Here is a 22,791-nt window from a genome sequence, read left to right as displayed (position 1 = left end):
ATGTATATTTTTAAAAAGCCAAAACACAATTTATACACTTGATATTTCTTACAAATATTTCACATACCATCCACTATAATTTCCATTTAAAATCATTTTATTTCGACACTTTTTTCATATATACTTTAACAATTGAAGTTTTACTTTGTATTGGCGTTTCTTTTAACGAGCTACTTTTATCTATGCATGTTCACATTTCAATTGCTTTTATTTCAAAAGTACCGTTAGAAATTATTAAAAAAAATTAAAATAGAAAAATTTGACAACATTATCGACTATTTATTTCGCTAGACCAACAAAGTTATTACCAACATATTTTTTATTTTTGTCGAATGGGCGCAACCACTGTGCAGTGGTGCGAACATATTGAGTATTTGGGTACTCAATACTATATACATACTAGTTGACCGCCCCGGCTTCGCCCGGTAGCATTTACTAATGTTAGTTCGTCAAGTTTCTCCAACCCTGCCTGTTCTTATTTCTTTGCAAATAAAATATCTAAATTTGTACTGCATACTTTAGGGGCTTTTTTATTACAGTTGACTGGACTCAAAAAAGCCGGTTTTAGCCGTAATTTTTTAATATTTTTTCTTTACAAACCATCTCCTGAAAATTTCGAATCGAATAAAAAAAAATTAGCCAAATCGCTCCAGCCGTTCTCACGTGATGACATTACATGCATGGACCATTTCATTTTTATATATATAGATTTCACAATACCAAAAAGCAACTACTCCATACTTTCAGAGTTTGTATTTTTTTAGTACAAAAAATTAATTTTTAAATGCGTGAGTAGTACCCAAAAAATGTATTGAGTAGTGAAAAGTACCCAGATTTTGCACTCAATCAGGTGTGTCACAGAATTCCATTCCTATCGAAAGTGGAATTTATTCCGTATTTTGCTTCTTCAGAAAATGTAAAACGAAAATTTCTTTCGGAATGAAACCACTTTCAGTTTTCAAAGTAGAATTGATATTTCTTTGTAATTATGTATTTGTTTTTCTAAATTTTTTTTTCAATCTCGTTTCATTATAAAAAACGATGTCAAATTAAAATCAGAAATACACAATAAATATTTTTAAAAATAATAAATTTTACGGAATCTGAAGAACCTAAAACGAAATCAATCGGAATAAAAACTGTGGAATTGAAACCATTTCGAACAAAATGTCCTGACTATCTAAGAAAAAACAGTACAAATTTGAAAATTTTTGGCAATGTATTTTCCAATTCCCATAAATGGGGTAGGCAACCCTGCAGGGACAAACAAAAAATATATTTAGTACCAAAAATAGTACATACTATTTTATGCAACAATTCCCTTATTTTTCATATTCTGTCTTTCTCATGTTTTTGTTTGTGCCAGGTATGGAAATGTGGGTATGATCGAATTTTCTTAATACTATTTGAGGTTTAAAAGTACCATCACATTCCTGAAAAAACATATTTGATAAGCCAAGACCACATCTGTATGGTGTTAGAAGAAATTATTAGTCCCTGTTTCTTATTAAAAAAATTTAAAAATAGGGGAAATAGTAATTGATTACAAATTACGGAAGTATGTTCTAAGAATTATAGATTAAGTAACTTTAAAACACAATACTGCCCGTGTTCAGAACTGAAATTCTAAATATAGTTTCTAATACCAAAATCTTTTTTTTTTTCTTGAAGAAAGTTTAAATGAAACTGAAATCTTGAAACAACATTAATCAAAAGTCAATTTATTGAGTTGATACTACCAATTTTGGTAGTAGGGTAAAAAACGTACTATTTCAATGAAATTTTACAAAAATTTATATTTTCCAACCCTGGTTTGTGCACAGGCCTGCCAGATGAATATGAAAAAAAAATCGTCAATATCCCGATAAAAAAGAAAAAAATCGTCATATCGAATTTTAAAAATCGTCAAAAAAATCGGAAAATTAAAAAGGTTAAGATTTTTAACAGAAATTTTAAATTTTTATTTAAAAAGTGAAAGAAAACATCGCATTTATCAAAAAACATTTCTTAAAATTGAAGTTTATAAATAAGGGATCACAAAAATAAAAAAGTAAAGTTCAATTTAATTATAATATAAGGTTTCATTCAGAAAAATCTAAATCTTTATTATAACCCGAAAGAACAATATCTGACATTACTTTTTAAAGATAATTTCATTAAAATATAGCACCACGCTGTCGGTGGTCCATTCGGAAGGTAATATTGCCTGAGATTAGTCTGCTTTTACACAGGGCAAGTTTTCTTGCGCAAGTCTAGAGTTTATAGGAGAGAGAGGCAAGAAGAAAGAAGAGGGGTACACACTTGCTTGTACTGGCAAGTATCTTCAATTCTCTTTTGTTTTCTCATTTTCAATATGGCGTCTATTAGGTTTTGACATATAAAATTGAACACAGACTTGCTGTGTGTGAACAGACGAGCAAGTTTAAAAGGGAATCGAAGAGACTTGCTTCAAGTAAACTTGCCCTGTGTAAAAGCAGACTTAAAGCATAAATTCAAGCTTGGTGGCTTCAATTGAATGGGGTATTTTCATTATATCCTGAATAAATTTTGTCAAAATAGAAAAAGTTGCTTTAGAATTTTCCCGTTTTATTTCAGTAATTGATTTACAAAAATTGAATTAAAATCTAAAAATTTTAATGGACAAAATTCAAAATCTAAATATTGCTTTTCGTATTCACCAACAAAATGAAAAAATTCTTTAACTATTTCATAAAATAGTAACATATTTTCATAATGCAGAAAATCGTCATTTTCGAGAAAGAAATCGTCAAATTCCTATTTTTGAAACCAAAAATCGTCAAAATGACGATAAATCGTCAAATCTGGCAGCTATGTTTGTGCATTAAAAAAGAATTTGTTGTTTTTATTTTTAGTTCGTGTTTGTTATTTCTTGGCGTGTGATTTGGTAAACGGAAGAACGAACAAATTTAAAAATAATAAATAAATACGATATTGTGTATAGATTTTAAAATATGCACATACAAATAAAATCCTTTTACAGTGCACAAAATAAAAAATATATTTTTTAAAAAATCATTTATTTTCAATAAAAAAAAATCAATCAAAAAAATATTACTAGTCTTTTGTTTCCTTAATTACGTTTTAATAAATTTCTTCCAGTATTTCAATAAATGTATTGTAGTGAGAAGTGCATATATTAGTTTGTTTACAGTGAACATTGTTAATCAAATTGTATTAAATAACAAACAAAATAAGCAAAAAAGATAACAAAAGTAAAATACATTGTTAAATTTAAATGAAATAATTTGTTTATGGACTTTTGTAAGTGGTGGTAAGTTAATTTATTGTAGAATTCATTTTCTCATAGCACATTTTTTTTACATATTTTATTATAAATATGTACCATGCTTTCCTTTTAATTACAAATTTTCTTATTGGTCTTTCTCTTTTTTTTTTGGTCTTTCCATAACGTTTATTGCATTTTCCTTTTCTAGTGCACATTTTCTTTATTTGTGTGTATGTTTTTCATTTGTTGCATTTTCTCTTTTGTTTTGTAACTTCGTTATGACGTCTAACATCAACTACAGTAATATGTCATACCCATTTTTATTTCTAAAACAATATAATTTTTATTATTTGAATTAATAGATCTATTCAATTGAATACAAATGTATCTTCTGATTTTGTTTAGTTTGGAACTAGAAAACAGAAAAAAATATTTTTTTTTGGTAAAAATATGCACAAAATGAATTGGTTTCTTATACTTGAAGATTTTGAAACAGATTATTATTAAAATTACTGTTATTTTTATACTTAAATATAAAATAAATAAAAAAACAAAAAGTTAAATAAAATATAAACCGTTCAATATAAAAATGCTCAAAAATATGTTAATTTATTCAAACAAGGGTAGAAATTCGACCACTTTTAAAACGCTTTTTAAAGATTTTATAGTTGCTACCGTTACATTTTGGAGGGTGGGGATATCTTGGATATCTTTCCACATGCTGAAGTTCTACACAGTAGGCTGGATTTGCCTCCCGTGGTACAAAATTTACATTATTGTTTGAATACCTGACATATGAAGGCTCTCTGTGCTGTTTTAAGAAAGGTAAATACTGATGTCACAAATCATTGGCTTCTTTTGCCACAACTAAAAATGGCTTCCGAACATGAAACTTCTTTGGGAATTTTATTTGTTTTTTTGTCCGGTATTGTTCTTGGACATTACATCGTACATCAGACAATTAAAAATCTTCAGCAGGAAGTTGTAAAAAGTATGCCAGTACTAAGTTTCATCATCCATCACACAACAGGTGTTTTTTTAACAGCATTAGCTTTGGCTCTGCGCACAAAAGAATCACAGCATATAACTTTAGGAGCTGCTTTTCTGATAGAAGTTTTCGGCGCTCTTCGAAAGAGTTTTTCGACTTTTGCCTTACTTAGACTTTTTTTATTCCTCTTCCAGGTTTTCTTTCATCCTTATACTGTTTAATGGCTTTTGAAACAGTGTGACGATGAACCTTCAGATTGTTTTGAAAAACAATATTGGATTTTTTTTTAAAACAAATAGTTTACTTACATTTTTTCGCTGTCCTTTTTGACCGACATATTCAGCCCAATTATGAAAAAAATTCCCCGGGAGTTTTTTTCCCTTTCCTCATTTTTCATATTCAAATTTAATGTTAAAAAAACGAAAAGGGAAAAAACTCCCGGGGAATTTTTTTTCATAATTGGGCTGATTTTTAAAAGCTAACGTGAATATAAAAATAATAATTTTTGTCTGGAATAGTTTGTTTAAGTTTTTTTTGACTCACTCTTAAATCGTGTGTCAACTTATTTTGTGTTGCCAGTATCGAAAAAATCTAGAGAACAAATCACAACAAATTTGTTTTATTTGTGACTGTGACCTTAAGAAAAAAAACAATATAAAGAAATTACAGAAATTTTCCGATACAAATTTCCAAAAAAATATTCCCAAGAATTCCCGGAAAATGTTTCCCGATTAGGCACACTTGCCAGAACTTTGTATAAAACAAAGTGTTTGTTCAGAGAATATGCAATACAGATTCCAGGAAACCCAATTACAGAATGCATTGCCATTTCGTTTAGAGATCTCCGGTAACCGACGACAATATCGGATACCGTGTATTCGGTGAAATCTCAGCGAGATAGCAGCCATAACCATGTCTGAAATCTCACCCAGAAGGAAACTAAACTGGTCCAGCAGACTATCAGTGTGAATCCGAATATTCTCTCGGTATACTCGCTAAAATCTCATTTAGTTCGGAGCCGTACTCATTGCTGAAATCTCCGACTTAAGAACACTAAACTGTTTCGGTTCGGCACAATCTTTCTAATATAAAAGCCTACCTTCTCCCATCTTCGCATACATATGTGCATTTAACAAAGACTTAGTTATTTTCAAAATCTGCTTTTTGAAAAACTTCTTTAGTTTTTGTGATACTAAAAATATATTGGTTGGCGATAGAATGTCAATAATAGTGAACAATAAGTGACAATAGTTTTTTAGATCATATAATTTGAACTACGAAAAAAAATTTATATTAAACCTCAAAACTCCCCTGGGGCACATTCGCCAGATACAAGGAATCTCTGTCATGTAGAGCAAAATGTTGATAAATTATAGAAAAACTCAGTCACAATTTGTTTAATTTTTTTTTGTTAAATTATGTGAAAAAACAATAAATATCTAGTTTATTATTCTATGTTTTCTGAATTAAGATATAAAACAGTAAAATAAGTTTATATTTTTTGATTTTTTTGTTTTATTTTACAAATGACAAATCTGCCCCATCCCTTTGGCGTATTTACCCCATGGGTGGGGTGGTTTCACAGTTTTTGGTCAGTCTATAAATGTTAAAAAAATATGTATATTAAGATGAGATAGGCAAAAAAGAATCCATTGTTCGGGTTTTTGTTTTTGAAAGATTTTTTGGTACATTTGGGTATTAACACACAAGCCTTGCATCTGCATTTAAAGTCGCAACAAGGTGAGTGCGTAAGTGAGTTAATACGGGTTGAGAGAATCACTACACACAGCCTCAGAAGTGAGTATACACCAGTGATTTTTTTAAGATCATAAAAATCATTATATTCCGATTTAAATCTTTTTTTTTTGTTGAGAACCGAATCTATTATTCAACTCAATCTCCAATAAACCGAAACTGTTAAATTTGAATCGATGATAGATTTTAGGATTTTCATTATCTTAAAAAAAATCAAAAAATTTTGGTGTTTACTCACTTTTAAGGCATTCTGTAGTTTGATAGCGGTGATGATATTAAAGATGCCACATTATTACTTACTTCATATTATACCATATGCATAAACAAATTTTATGTTTTTTAATTATATATTTGGAAAATACAGTTTTAAATTGCCATTGCAAAAATCCCTACATTTCGACAAAAGTAAGAAATCTTTCCCTTTTTCCCTACATGTGAAATTTTGGGAAAAAATCCCTACAAAAAGGGAAAATTCCCTACACTTGGCATCACTGAGCCAACATAACTAAGTACCCGAAACAAAAAGAAATTTAAGAATATGTAATGTGGTTTTGAATTGAGATCGTCTCAAAAAAGTGTCGTCCCCTTCTACACTACAATTAGAAGATAAAGTACCATTTTTTCAGAATTTTTTTTTTTTTTCAGTATCTTTTTTCTTTATTGAATCTTTCTTATTAGAAATTTACAAATGTTATTGCCGCTGCAATATCCAACATGAGTGCTCGTTAAATGATTATCTGGCCAGATCCAGTGTTTCCAATCGCCTCAGTCGTCAGAAATGAATCCCGTCATGTTTGAAATCAAAGTAATTTCCGGTTTATAGGTTCAATATTATAGAAAATTCAAAAAGTACCATTTTGAAAAACGAAAAAGTACCCCTTAGTTTGGTTTTGCCCCCTATTCTTGATTATTTCTTTACTGAGAAGCATATTAACCAACTTTAATGCATATAAGCTAACTAATTTAATATATTTAAAAATCCCATTAAAAGAAAATGTACCAATTTTCCTTTATCCATTTGAACACCCTTCAAGTTTGAATTTTAAATTTGTATAGCTTTTCCTATATTATCAACTGATTTTGTTCCTATAACACTTAAAATTTAATAAATTTTAACAAAACCGACCGAAACCGATCGGTTTTCAATTTTTTAAAAACGGAAACGCGGCTTTGAAATTCTTCGGTTTTTTGGAAACTCTATATGATATAGATTGAAATATTTTTGTCTACTAAGGCCTGACAGAAACTAGAAATTTATATCGAGTTTGTGAAAATATTTTAAACCCCATTATTTCAAGAAAACTTGAAAAGGAAGAGGTAATGCTTAATCAACGCCTAAAGCTTTGGTTTAACGCATAATACGACTTTGAATATGCTAAAGTTCTGGAGATTTTCACATAAAATCGGGATTACATATAAAACAAGTTTCTTAAAAATTGTTGTTTATTATTTTAGCTAATAAATCATTTTTCCGCTAATGTGAAGTTTACACCATTTGGCACAGTACAATATCTCTCTGACTTATTTTTAACAAAAGTTGACAAAGTTTTAAATACGAGATTGCCCTCCGTACCTTTCAGTTTAAAATAACAAATTTAATAAGTTATTTACTTGTTAATATAGAATCAAAATTTACTCTCCCTTTAATTGAGAAAACAAATTTGTTTATACGTATATAAATACATTTTGTTTATCAATTTCGCACTCAAAATATCTGTATGTTGATTAAACGCTCCTCCACCATTCCTATCAAATCAACTGTAGGGGTGACACAATCAGTTGCCGACAGTTTACCACAAACTAAACAAGTCTAAAATAGTGAGTTTATCAGTTTATTATATTTAGCTAGTGAAATGCGAAAACTATTATAAATAATAAAGTTATCAAATCATAATACTTATTGTTAATTAAAAAGGTAGCAGACGCGATTTGTTAGTAAATGTTTAATAATAAATACAAACAAATTTATGCGGTCTAAATAATCTAACCTAACCCTTTTAATATTATAATTCATAATTATTATCGTGGTAATTGATTTCGATAATTTGCGTGATACCACAATGACATAGAGTCTTTCCATTTGTGCTCCCATTTAAAAATATGGTATCTGGCCTAACAATTTACAGAATTCCCTTGTTGAACATAGACAGTTCGGAAAAATTTAATTCCTATAAGAAGTTGGGGAATCTCGAAAGTTTTATAAGAAATGTGTTGCTAATTCTCTCAAAATTTCATTAAATATTTTGTGGTTAATTCACTCCAAATTTCTATAAGAAATTTGTGGATAACTCGCTTGAAATTTTCTATAAGAAATCAGTCACTAGTTAACTCCAAATTCTTGTCGCTGTAGGAAATCAGTCACTAATAAATTTCAATCGCTATAGGAAATCTTTCACAGGTTACCTCCAAATTTCAGTCGCTATAGAAATTCAGCCTCTAGTTAGCTCCAAATTTCAGTCGATATAAGGAATTAGTCAAAATTTTCTATAGGAAATTATTTGCCTAGTAGGTTTAAACATTCCTAAAGGAAATCTGCCGCTAGTAAGATCTTAGTTTCCTAAAGGAAATATGTCGCTGGTTTGCTCCAAAACGTATAGTTCCTATTAACCTTGTTATTCTAGGGATTACTATATTTTAACTCTCGCAATCTTTATAAATCTAAAGAGATCAGCTGTTTCCATAAAACTCTTTAAACATTTTCTTTTTATAAATAGTACATGTGTAGTTCATTGAACTTGTAAAATTTTCTGCGTTTTCGTTTTATTTTTTTTTAAATTTATTTATAAATAAAAACCATAAATATACATATACCTAGTAATAATTTTAAAATAATTGCGTTTTCTGTTTCAAATTTTCAAATATTTACTACGACATTTTAATATGAATGATCCATTCAATTATACATTACAATACAAGTAATACATGTAAAAATAGGTTTCATTTTCTATTATCAATGATCGGCACACATTTTGAGTTGCTCGTATTTTATTACATCAATATTTATTTTTAGTTTTCATTTGTGTGTATAAACATTTTTCTAGCGATCTCACCCTCTACCTCTCTTTCTCACAATTAGGTTTTGTGTGTGTTTTTTCTTGTTGAAAATATTAGTCATTCAATGGCTGAGTGGTCTAAACGCTTTGTTATTTTCCAGCACAGCATAGTAGTTTTCAAATGGTCTAGGTTCGATTCTCAATCCAGCCACAACTATTCGTAGAGCGTTCGTTTGTTTAGTTTATTATTAAAATCATACACAGCTTAATACTGAGACATTTTGTTTAAATCAAATACAAATTGGTTTCATTTTTCTTAAGAAAGCTGTTATATTAACAAAACAAGAACTCAGATTGTTGAATTATAACGAAATATGCCACGTTATTAAGTCTAAACTCCCTGAGTTACAGCATTTATTTTAATTTTAATAAATATAAATTTGAAAAGAGATAATAAATTTATTTTTATTAAGAGTTAAATACTTTATATCTCATATAGGAGAAAATTCACTTAAGATCGATTAAATGTCAATCCCATATTGCTTTTTAAGTATTAGTCCGATTCATTTACGATGGATAACAAGATAAACGGAAGGTAAATGTGTGGTACTGTCGTCTATAATCAAGGATTACCAAGTTCATCTGCTATTTCCTACTTGAAAATCGCTGTGACCAGTTATCCATCGTATTTAAAGTAGAGATGCCAAACGGGGAATCCCGAAGCCCGGGATTTTTTAATTTTAAATCCTCGGGTTTTCGGGATTTTCCAAGTCCCATTTTTCATAAATAAATAGGGGAAATTGTCATTTTTGTGTGCCTTTTTCATGCATTTTGACGTTCTACATGCCCGAATATGCTCAGCAAATATGTTAAGCTCAACTCCTGCTACAATATAGTTAATAAAGGAAAACGGTATTTTTGGTTTTCCTTGAGTGGGGCTCTAGAAAATCAATTCTACACTTTTTTTGTAAGTTGTCTAAGAAAATTCAATTTAAATCCTCTTCAAATGAAATAGATTTTATCTCAGATGAGGAGCTCGAACAAAATCAAAATATTTCGATTGCTAAAAGGCTAAAAGATAAGGTACTGCTTTTCAAAAACCAGTCCCGATTAGCATCTTTAATTGGAAGCATAACTTAAAAATTCTAGATTTTTAAATTTTTTAGCTTTTATTTTGAAACATTTGTGCAATATAAATTTATTCAAAGTATTGGCCATTGCTAGCTATGGCCTTTTACCATCTTTCTGGAAACACATGGATTCCGCGCCAAAAGAACTGGTCATCTTTTGAGGCCAAGAACGAATCTAGCCAATTTCGGATACTCTGTTCTAAAGTGAAGCGTATCCCAGAGAGAGCGTTCTGCATCGATCAAAACAAATACTAGTCGGACGATGCAAGGTCTGGACTATAAAGCGGCGAGGCAAAACTTCCCAATCACTTCTTCCTAAATAGTTTTTAACAGTTATTGCAATATATGGCCAGCGTTGTTATGATGATTATACGGTTTCATATCTGGCCGCATATTATGGACTCTTCCAACGAATCAGTTGCGTTCGGTACAAGTTCCCTATGATGGTCTGGCCAGATTTCAGCAGCTCATAATAGGTCCCTTTTGGACCCACCAAATACCGCAATGTATATTTGGTTTCTTAATTTGGTATTAATTCGGCTGGTTGTCCGTGCTTCACGTAGGATATCTTATGCTTCGGGTGATCGTAATGGGACCATTTTTAGATTCGATCCAAAAATGATTTTCTTTTATAGCGTTTAAGCTGCATTTCAGACATACAAAATCGTCTGTCAAGTTCTCTCGGCTCTGGTACCCGATTTCCCTGCTTTTGGATGAATCTTGCAGCTCGCAAACATTTTGATATTGCTGATTGAGTAGCTTTCGATGATTATGCAAGCTCTTGTTGAGTTTTCAATTCTTGGTCTTCAAACTTATTTTTTCACTGGCCTGGGCGATCTTTGTCTTCCGTGTCAAAATCACCACTTCTGAACTATACAAACCATCTCTCGCACGTTGAAACCGATGGAACATATTTGATTAACGAATAATGTATTCATGTCAGTATCTAGGAAATATCGAGATACTATCTCATAAAGACCACAGTGCCTTAGTGTAAATGATAGCAAAATGGAACTGTTCACGAGAAGATCCCACACAAACAAGGACAGTTGTGTTTTATGAATGATTTCCGAATGAATGTATTGTTTAACAGGATGATATTTCAGCCATACGCCATACGAGGATGATATTCGGATCTATACAGATAGCAATTAATCCTAAAATCTATTATATGTCTATTATTATACGTCATTCAATTTGAAACAAGTATGTCGGGCATGTACTTAGATACATTATATAATTGGACATTTCTTGATTCTAGGTCCGCTTTAGAAGCGGAATAGTTGTGGTGATTACTAATCCATGTAATGTCGGAGGAGATACTGACCTTTTATGCAGTCCTAATTTAGCATAATTTTTTGTACAATCCACTTGAGCTTCAATCCATGTTGTTTAGATAATATTTTATGGTTGCTGAGTTGGCAATCCTTGGCCGCATGAACTCGGGTTGGCTGTCGCTAGAATGTGGCTCAAATTGTAGTTCTGTTTGGTTTCGATCGAAGTTATTTAGTTCTTAAGACAGTCTTTATACATTCTGCTTATATCCAAAAGTCCCAGCTAGCTTTGAGTCGTAATTCTCTATACAGTCCTAGATAGATTCAATCTTAGTTCAATAGTATTTATAGGGTCTTTCATTAATCGCTTCCTATGTTTGAATTTAAACAAAAAAAGTCTGCATGAGACATCATGGAAAGCATATCGATGCTTCTCTGGGTGTCGCGCATCCAAAATGAAAATTTTCCATAACTGGCGCATAAATCAGGCTGAATTTGAGGGAAGGCATGGGTTATGTTGGCTATGAGAGCAGCTGTTGTTTGAGGTTTATTCGAATAGAGCTGTGACTTAAGAAAACCCACAAGAGAATGTCTAATGGGGTCAAATCGCCAGTTCATATCACCCCCACGTGAGAAGACCATGCCCTTAAATCGCTCATTGGTGTCCAAATTCAAATTCAGCTCAAAATAAGATGGTAATTATCGATCTATAGCGCTCGTCTGGCCAACGTCGTTAAACCACAAACAGTGACTTTTCCGAGATGCATTGGGCACTCTTGGATCTCATGTGGATTGGTATCCTCCCAAATTCAACAATTTTGTTTGTTGACGTACCTATTTATTCAGAAATGGACCTCATCGCTAAGGGACAGTTTACATTTCATTTCCATTGCACATGTTATTAAATGTTATATCCTTCCATGGTGATTTGGCAAATCAAACTGAATAAAGATGTAGCTTCAACAATATGGCCGCTATTGACTGTCAAAGTTCAGAAGTCTCTATTGGAAGAGCCTTTATAAAGTTACAGTTAGATTTATAGTTTTATGCAGTCCCAGTTTAGCTTCAGTAGTAGTTCGTTAGACATTCTCCTGTTTCAGTTCAGCTTCATTAGTAGTTCGTCTACTGTCCCAATTATCTTCAATCGTAGTCTGCCCAGTATGAAATACTATTTATTCTCTTTTTATCCCCTTAAGATTTGGAATTTAAAAAATTCTTTCTCACCAAGCGCTTGGCTCTTAGAAATAACAAACATGGCTGCTAGCCCCTTTTGTTTAATCAGGATGTTCACCGCATGTCAGACAACATTATTAATCTCAAATTAATCTCCGATTTTCAATATTACCTCACATAACCTAAAAACCAATTTTGTTCCATCCAAATAACTTTAAAACTACATTTCCTCTGCAAAACGTGATGGCGGCACTTTGAAGTCATTACAATTAAGAAATTATTACTATAGAATTTGAACTCTTAAACGTTCTTTAAATGCCTTAACCACGCTCCAACATAACAAAGCGTGCTTACGACACCAATCATGAATACTAATTACAACATAAAAGAGTTTAATTTTATTGCAGACGAAAGCACAAATTACTTCCTACATAAAACATTAAATGTAAAACATAAATTTCCAAATTGACATTGAACCATTTAACAGTTGTAATGTCTTTGAAGCCAACATTTATTGGCCGGTCATTGATTACTAGCATTTGACAAAGTTGTTTTGTATTAGATAATTTTGTTTTGTTATTTTGAAACTATGTATTCTGTTGATTTCTTTGTTTGGTTTATTAATCAAATGACACTCAAAACATTTGCATACAGTTTACTTTAAAATAAAATACAAACTATATTTAATATTCAAAGCATGTGTAGCTTAAATCAAGCTTCAAGTTTTATTTTTTGTTTGAAAAATATATTATTGAATAAATTTTGTATTTAACGATTTCATTTGACAGTGTTAGTTTCAATATACGAGCGGCTGTCTACCTAAAATAGCAATGAAAAGCGGGTGTTAATGATGCAGACTGAAGACATGAAATAATGAAAAAAGTAAATACATTTGAATTGATTACCACCTTCAGATTTTGATTTCAAAGAAGAAAAGAATGTTAATGATTCTACTTTAAACTAAAAAAGAATAAATGTTGTTGAAATTTATTTCAGAGATTTTAAATACTCAAAATACTTATTTAAGTTAATATAAAATTGGGGGATTCAAACGGTCTGTTATTAAGTCATATTGTCATAATGTCCTAATATATCCCCAAAATGGGAAATTTTTAGATGGAATTTTGTAACTGGCTAGAATCTGTGTCCATCTATATCCGTTAGTGTGCTGAACTATTAATCTGAGGGTTGCGGGTTCGATTCCCGTCAGAGACTCTGGGTGTACATGCTTCGCTGTTTGTGTTTGTTTTAAAAAAAATATATAAAGGGAACACACATGCATTACTGCATGTGTGTTATGAGCTCCACTCGATAATTCTATGGCAACTTTATGATTGCCGATGATCGTTAGCTATAGTGGGGATCATACTGGATCAGCTACGGGATTTAGTGACTATGTTGACAGGGATTATCTGATAATTGTCTAATAATTGTTGATGATGTTGTCTTGAAGAGAAGTATTTTCTCACAATACTGAACTAGACAAAACATGGGATTCAATCAGAAAACCGCGGCATGCTCCTTATTCGTGTATCATAAAAGCCCCAGGCTGTAAGTATTACCTAACCTAAACATATTTGGAATGACTGCTTAAATTTACATCATGTACTAGGAAAACAAATACTAAAAATATTTTATGATGTTTACTCATAAAATTTAATTTTTTGTTTTGGTATGCAGTGATGCCTGCGGTTATGTGGTCAAATTACTTCATGTATTATTTTTTTTTTTTACAAATATTGCTTAATGATAGTTAAGATTTTTAAGAATGATGGGAAATATTAAAAATAAAATATTATGCTACAAAATTATATTCAAATATAATGGTAAAATATAAAAATGTATACCGGATGAGGTCTACTGAACGAATGGACTATTTTCCATAAACGGAGATTCCAGTTCCTACAATAACTACAAGTTTTCAGATCACAGGTTTAAGAATTTACATTTTTAAAACAAAAAATTTTAAATTCGTTAAATTATTTCTATCAAGTGTTTTCAGGCTTTAACCATAGATGACAAAACTAGAGAATGTATTGCCGTGTATTTTCTTTATTTTGTTTAATATTTTCATTGACATTTCTCTCTTCTTTCGTTATGTGTATTTATTCTATGGCTTTGAGCAGTTGATTAAATAATTATTTTATTAATTTAACTTAAGATGAATTAGCAATATTGTCTCAGCAATATGTTCTTAGGAAACATATCTTGATCATAGCTATTCCATTTGTAACTCGATCATCAATAGTTTTAAGTTTTCGTTAGTTTATTTTTATTTACTTATCAAGTTTGTTTTGTTGCATTATATGACGTCATTTTCTGACATACAAGACCCCATAAAATTCAATAATTACTCCGTAGTCTTTTTACCTTTTTGTTTTGCTACATTGTTTATGTTTTTTTTCTGTTATGCTTTGGAAAAACTTCATTGTTGAGGGAACCAGTTTTTCATTTTGTAAACAGTTCACTTTTATTTTCTGTCATGTGGTTAGTGCGCGCGCTGTTGGTTTTGAATGAATTTTATGTTTGAGACCAAATAAAGAGCGCATTCGATGACGTTATACAGTTGAAGGAGTTTGATGTAATTTATTTCATTTTCTTGTAGACTCCATAAATATTTGTAGTATCAGTGAATGATGTATGTATTTTTCCAAAATGAGGTGTTATTTGTAATATTGGTTTTCTTGAAAATTCAGTTTTTTAGTTGAGCGGAACATTATAATTCCAACCGTTGTTGCTTTAATTATTAAGCATTTGAATTCTTTACTGAGTTTTTTCGTCTTCGTGTTGTGTTTGAGCAAAAAATCGATTCAAGTCCATGCCATGGAGCTGTATCGGTTTTCATTGATCTAAATAAACAAACGGATTTAACACAAGTTCTATTTTTCTTCCTATTCATTGAATTGGAAGTTTTACTCTTAATATAATAAACAAATATTTTATAGTCGTTTTTAATTTATAATAATATAATTGAATTAACATTTAATATCGAATAACCCTTTAAACTGTAATACGTAATATGATTCATATAATCATGTTTATGCTTTTAATTTGTGTGGTTTTTAATATATACGACAATAGTTTTCTTAATTAATTGGTTCCGCTGGCGTCGTTTTAGAGTTTGATTCTAATTAGAAGTTGTTAGTTTTGGATTCAAATTATAAATACATACAATTGCTTTTATTTGAAAATTTCTTTGTCTACAAAGAAATTTGTTAAAAAGAAAACTTCACTTATTTTTTAGTTAGTAGACTGTAGAGTTATATTCAAGGTCTTTTTAATAAATTTAATACATAAAGACTTCCGTGTATAGACCATTAATTTATGAAGTTTTAAAAGCACAATAAAATTAAAATTAATAAATGTTTAATATTGTATATTTAATGTTGTTGAAAATGTATAATAATTTATTAAAAGGAATACATTTTCTTAAATAATACCAGACAGTAGGGTGGGTCGATTTAGCAATCAATAATGTGCCATCGATTTTTTGATAGCTTTTGGCACCTCGAAAAAAATCTTTTTCGAGGTGCCCAAATTTCAGAAAAAGTAAAAAAAAATTACTTTTTCTTAACTTTTATTTTTAGAAACCGGCTCGGTTTCTATTTAAAATCGAGAAAATTGGTCCACAAATGGCTGAGATATAAGGAAAACAAGTAAGAGAGCTATATTCGGCTGTGCCGAATATTATATACCCTTCACCAAATTATACTTAAAAATTTTAAATATTTTTAGGTAAACAAAATTTAATTTTTTTCCAGTCGTTTTTTTCATTTTTTGGAAAAAAAAATTTTCGATTGTTATTTTAATTTTTTTTAAATTTAATTTTTTTTTTATATTTAAATTTTTTTTTTTAAATTTTAAAATTTTTTTTTTTGTTTTTTCAATTTTTTTTGGTGAAAAAAAAATTCGGGTTAAAATTTTTTTTCCGATTTTGACCCATTATAGGTCCAACTTACTATCATTAGATATCCATATTGTCTATATTAATGTCTTAGTAATCCAGATATATGTATGTAGGTCAAAAATAGGTCAAAAATCGAGGTTGTCTTGGTTTTTTCCTCATATCTCAGCCATTTGTAGACCGATTTTGCTGATTTTAAATTCTCGAAAGCATGTCTGACAGATTTGGATCCCGAAGATATCTGGGGTCTTCAGAAAATTGATTTCAACAGACAGACAGACGGACATACGGACAGACGGACAGACAGACAGACGGACATGGCGTAATCGACTCCGCTATATATAAGGATCCAGAATATGTCGGAATGAAAAATGTAGAAGGTGTCACGAAGGTGAAGGGTATAAAAACCAGGACAACCTCGATTTTTGACCTATACCTGGATTACTAAGTCATTAATATAGACAATATGGGTATCTAATGATAGATATTTCAAAGACCTTTGCAACGACCATAGTAAGTTGGACCTACACTGGGTCAAAATCGGAAAAAATATTAAAAAAAAAAAATTGAAAAAACAAACAAAATTTTAAATTTAAAAAACAATTCGAAAAATTTTTATTCATAATGAAAATTTTATTTAATAAAAGGATTATAAAACAAATTTTCTTTTATAAAATTTTAATAAAATAAAAAATCCATTACAAATAAGACCCATTTTTATATAGGTTATCGCAGTTTATTGCATATTTATGAGTAGATTTTCCTGATTTTTATTATCAAAATTTTTATGTCTGATGTGACGTATGGGTATGTGTTTGGGAGCTTTGGAAAACCTTTAATAGCATCGCTATCTACTCCACTACCTATAATGATCCATACTTTATATTTTATAGGTCCGTAAATGAATATGGTCGAAATTAAAAACGAAATGACAAACTGATGACAAACCCACAGGGCTAAGTGTATAAAACAATAAATTAATTATGTGCTTTGTCGCTTCAAACGATTATTGATGAAGAAAAATATTTATTTGTTTTTGTTTAATTTAATTGTGAACGAGCAATAACTTTGACTTAGCATAATCTGTAGGTGTTAATTTAAAAATTAAATTACATCGTCTTACAAAAATTAATTGTTTTGTTTTTAGCGTGAACCTACCTATATTTACTCAGTTTGTAATCTTTAAAATTTATACTTCCACCCAAATTGTATCCACTAACTGCATATCCAAATAAACCTGTAAATTATTGATTAAATATTTAAGTTCTATTAAAACGAAATACTTCACCCCCTCCAACTTCTAATCTACTACACACATTTTCAAAGTACGATATCAAAAATTGTATGTAAAAGTATCATAAATTTACACCAAATACTTATGTGTTTATTTTAATACAAAATTTCGACCTAGTTTTTCTAGTGAAATTTAACCAGAAATTGGGTCAAAGTGAGTACAATCTAAGGGCAACAAACAAACTGTTTTATTTTGCTAGCATATACACATTAATTAAAACTTCCTTTGAAAAGAATATTACAGAAGAAAATCTGAAATAAATAAAATATTTACAAATAAACAAGGTATTTACACCAAATACACCAACTGAATAAATAAAAAAAGAAATAAACAAACATGTTTTAATAAAAAAAATGTTTACTAAACAAATAGTAATTTAAACAAAATTTTTATTAATTTTTTTTATAATAATCTTATTATAATAAAGTTGTAAAATAAACCTTGTTGAATATAAAAATCAATGGATATTTGAATAATTTTAGGCATATTTACAAAGTAGAAAGTTTAGTTTATTAATTCAATATTATGCAAATGTTGTGGTACTAAGAAGATTAATGTTTCTGGCATAAAGAGAACTTGTATTCTGACCAGCTATTTATTGGTAAAAAAAATTTGGTTTATTATTTGATAATTTGTATAAACTTCGTTTACATTTGTTTTGCTTGTATGTAAATAAACGATCATGTTCGGCTCCTTTAGGCAGTGAATGCCGACCACTGCTTTAAATACAACAAAGTCGGTTTATAGCGAATTTCAAAATTTTGACTAGTAAACATTAGGGAAATTGAATAAGAGTTAATTAAAATGAAAATAAATAAATATTTTCAGTGTGACCCACGTATATTTTTCGAATATTATAAAATTTTAGAAATTCATGATGATTTTCTTTACAACATAATTTAGTCATATAACTAAAACTATTTCTGTCATTATCTCTTAGTAATGCGTGGGCCATGTAACATTTGAAAGAACTGCATTAACTTCAAGTGGTTTTGAACTTTTTCGCCCACACAAGATTTATATAAACACACAATTTATTTAAAAAATTTATTGTATTTCGAAACAAAAATACATACTTAACAATGTGTATCGTAAATCGTATATAGGTCACGTGCAACAAACACACAATACATATTTTACAACATTTATAAAGCGAAAGTAACTTTGATCTTGTTTTTATGATTGTGTGGTTCCATATTTATTTATAGAACTTGTTATAGTTGTCACATTCAGTTGCAGTCGCTTAAACCTGCTTAGGTCGAGGTAACATGTCGTTATGTTTATGCCATATTGAGTAAATAATTATGCTGGAATTTAGAATGGTATTGCTTTTATTCTTGCTAAATGTTGTAGACAAAAAATCAAATAAAATCACGTTTGTGAAATTTTTAAAGACGCCATATTTTTGGAATATCGAATCAAACAATTTATGATTTGATAAACAAATGCAAAATTGATGATGATTCTTCCTAAAGTGTAATGATAATAATAATTTGAACATACTACACTTTAGATTACAAAGGGACTAAGTATCAATTGACTCTGGAATAGATTACTTATGGTAGGAAAAATAACTACTTACCTTCACCCTAGATTACTTAGAGACAGAAGTGGCAATTGACTTCACGCTAGATTACCTGGGATATATAAAGTAACCAATTAACTCCCCTTTTGTACTACAAATAGTACGTATGTCTCAAATGATCCAAACATATATATCTTGGAGTCAGCCAAATGTTTTACTACATGCAAAACTGACGAAGTTCGTAGCGGAACGTAGAATGCATTTATTGCAATGGAATAGAATTTGAAAAATAAGAGCACCTGAAAAATAATTTGGTCTTAATGTTCCATTCAGAGGGTACTATATTTTTTAAAACATGTAAGAGAGTATATTCTGTGCCGAATCTTATATAACCTTCACCAAATTATACTTCAAAATACAAATTTTAAATATTTTTAGGTAAACAAAATTCACTTTTTTTAAAAAGTTGTTTTTTTCAATTTTGGAAAAAAATTTTTCGAAATGTTATTTAAAAAAAAAAATTTTTAAAGTTTTTAAATTTTAAAATTTTTTTTCAATTTTAAAAAAAATTTTTGTTTTTTAATTTTTTTTGGTGAAAAAATTATGGTTAAAAATCCTACTTACTTACTATGGTCTTATATACGTCGTTGCAAGGTCTTTGAAATATATATCATTAGATATCCATATTGTCTATATTAATGACTTAGTAATCCAGATATATGTAGGTCAAAAATCGACATTGTCCTGATTTATTCCTCATATCTCAGCCATTTGTAGACCGATTTTGCTGATTTTAAATAGGAAACTTCTCGAAAGCATGTCTGACAGAATTATTGAAGATTTGGGTCCCAAAGATATCTGGGGTCTTCAGAAAATTGATTTCAACAGACAGACGGACATGGCTTATATATACTTTATAGGGTCGGAAAATTATATTGTGGAAATTACAAACGGAATGACAAACATATACCCCTATATTTCCTTCTCACGAAGGTGAAGGGTATAAAAAGAATGTATTTTCTAAACATCGTTGTCCAAAATATCGAGCGAAGTAAGGGCATATCGTACGTGACACAAAACGGAGGAACGGAGAAACGGAGGAAAAATATTCGAAAATTTGAGAATCGTGAGAGAAGTTATTTATTCTTTTAATTTCTTTAACTAAACCAAATATTTGTCCTCTAGAATCCATCATATTTCAATGAAAACAATCTTTGGATGATTTTATAATAAATAAAATTTAATATCGTACCTGACATACCGTACGTGATAGATTTTTCTCCTATAGAAAACAACATATATTCTGTAAATATACGTATGTATACCGTACGTGACAGATTTTTCTCCTATAGAAAACAATATATACATATGTATTCTGTAAATATTAGTGTATTCAATTAATCGACTTTCTGGTTTAATCGGTTAATCGAGCAAATAATTAATCGGGGCTTTGATTTAATCGGTTAATAATCGGTTAATTTTAAATTATTCGATTAACCGAATAATTTCTATTTTAATTTTAAACTGAAAAACAAACAAAACATAACAATTCAACAATCCTTTTTATACAAATGTGAGTTTTTTTAGGATTTTAGTGAGATCTTCTGAAAAAATCTTTAAACAAAAGAAATTAAATTAAATGTTTTCCTTTTAAATGATTTTTTCTTCAGTTTTAATAAAAGTTGACTTAGAAAAAAAAACTATCACTGATTGTCGATGTTGGAGAAATCAAAAGTAAGGCATGATAAAGAATATCCAATTTCTCAGTTCTTTTTTTTATTTTTTTCTAATTTTTTTTAGATTTGAATACTCTTAATAGTTTTTTTTTTAAGTTCTGATAAAAGACTCGTTTCTGTAATGTCCTCCGACTCATTTGGACAAAGTTTATCATAGAACATTGTAGAAAAAATGTCATTTCCAAATTCCTTAGTTTCAGTTTTGGAAAACTATTGTTAAAAGGGAATGTTCATGAGTTAAGACATACAATTTGTGTGTTTAAAACTATATTTCTATATAAAGTGCAAAAAAAAAGAAATTTTGGTTAATCGGTTAATCGACACAAATTAATCGGTTTATTTGTTATTTGAAAATCGGCAATTTTAAATTATTCGAACAGTTAACCGACAAAAATTAATCGGTTAACCGATTAACGGTTAATAAAATAAAATATAAATTCGGTTTCAATAAACTATTTGATAACGCAAAAAAAAAAATGGTATCATTTCATATTCGTTGCCCTTGTAAGGGTTAAATATAGAGTTTTTGACATTAAGAAGTTTCTTTGTTTGTCAATAGATTGTAGCAGACAAATAAACCATAACACTAAATAAAAAATATCTAAATAATTTATGAAAATTATTGTTTTTATTAATATATTAATATTTGAAATATGTATCTGTATGTATGCTACCAGTCTTGTGTCATTTACTTTAAAAACAATCATAAATATAAATTTGTATTTATGAATTTATTGTAGTTAATACTTGTGAATTTTATGTATTTAAAATGACATCATAGTAAACATAACCGTTGAATGGTAATATTTCCAACTTTAAACATTAAATACATTCAAATATAGTATCTTTAATATTCAGTTAAAGTGTTAAACGTTTGAATGATATCTAATATTTAACTGTTATAAAGACTTTAAATTACAAAAAATATCTATTGTCTAAATGATTTATTTATATTAAATGGCTGAAAATACTATATACTTAAACCATTTATTTTTAGAGGAGAGCTATAACGAATTTAAAATGCCCTATTAGAAACTTGTTATATAAGGAAATAAATTAAGCTTAATACAAAATTTTAATTTGTCACCATATTTTAAACTCTTTTTGGCAAAACAATGGAAACTTTTAAAATTTTACATTATAGAAGACTAAAACAAAAAATATGTAGGAAAACGATGTAAAAAGCATTATGTTTTACCGTTATTTCAATAAAAACCAAAATAATAAATCAGCAGTTTAAAAAATTATAAAAAAAAATTCCGTGAAAAAACCCAACATTTGGTTAAGATAATTTGATACAAAGAAATAATGATATCACGGGCGCTTATCAATAATCTAAAATTCTAAATTAGTTCTCGAAGTGTTAGTCTAAGGCAAATGAGGCTGGTCTTGGTTGATATTGCCCCTTGAAAAAATGTCTTATTTCTAAAAATATCTAAAGTTATCGAAATAACTACAATTACAGATACCGCTAAAATTACGTTACTGAAGTAATCAGAAAATAACGTTATTCAAAAAGAAATTTTTATTATGAAAATACAAATTTTTGTTTTCCATAATTTGTTTACTTTCTTAATTTTTATAAATTTTATTACTAATTAAAGTCAGACGAAAATTGGCAATATATCGTTTCCGAAATAATGCGTAACCGTTGCATGTCTTTTTGAATAAATATTTGACATGTGTGAATATTTTAGAATATGATCCTCAACAAGGCGTATTAACAAGGTGAGTGCGTCCCGGCAACAAATACAACAATGCAAAAACAACAG

At 29.2% G+C, this 22,791-nt stretch overlaps 1 protein-coding gene across 2 annotated transcripts in view; it reads left to right on the top strand.

Annotated features, from left to right (window-relative positions):
* The first annotated feature begins 2,898 nt into the window (after window positions 1-2,898).
* Window positions 2,899-22,791, top strand: part of gcl (germ cell-less) — a 32,214-nt gene continuing 12,321 nt past the window's right edge. Inside the window, exon 1 of one of the 2 annotated variants that reach the window (XM_065511997.1) lies at window positions 2,899-3,282. The gene's annotated coding sequence lies outside the window, so the exon portion shown is untranslated. Of the gene's footprint in view, window positions 3,293-22,791 lie in introns of both variants that reach the window. The other variant, XM_065511995.1, reaches the window with a different exon arrangement.

The sequence above is a fragment of the Calliphora vicina genome, chromosome 5 (assembly GCF_958450345.1).
Source record: "Calliphora vicina chromosome 5, idCalVici1.1, whole genome shotgun sequence".
NCBI lineage: Eukaryota > Metazoa > Arthropoda > Insecta > Diptera > Calliphoridae > Calliphora > Calliphora vicina.
This window is presented reverse-complemented; position numbering and strand designations above follow the sequence as displayed.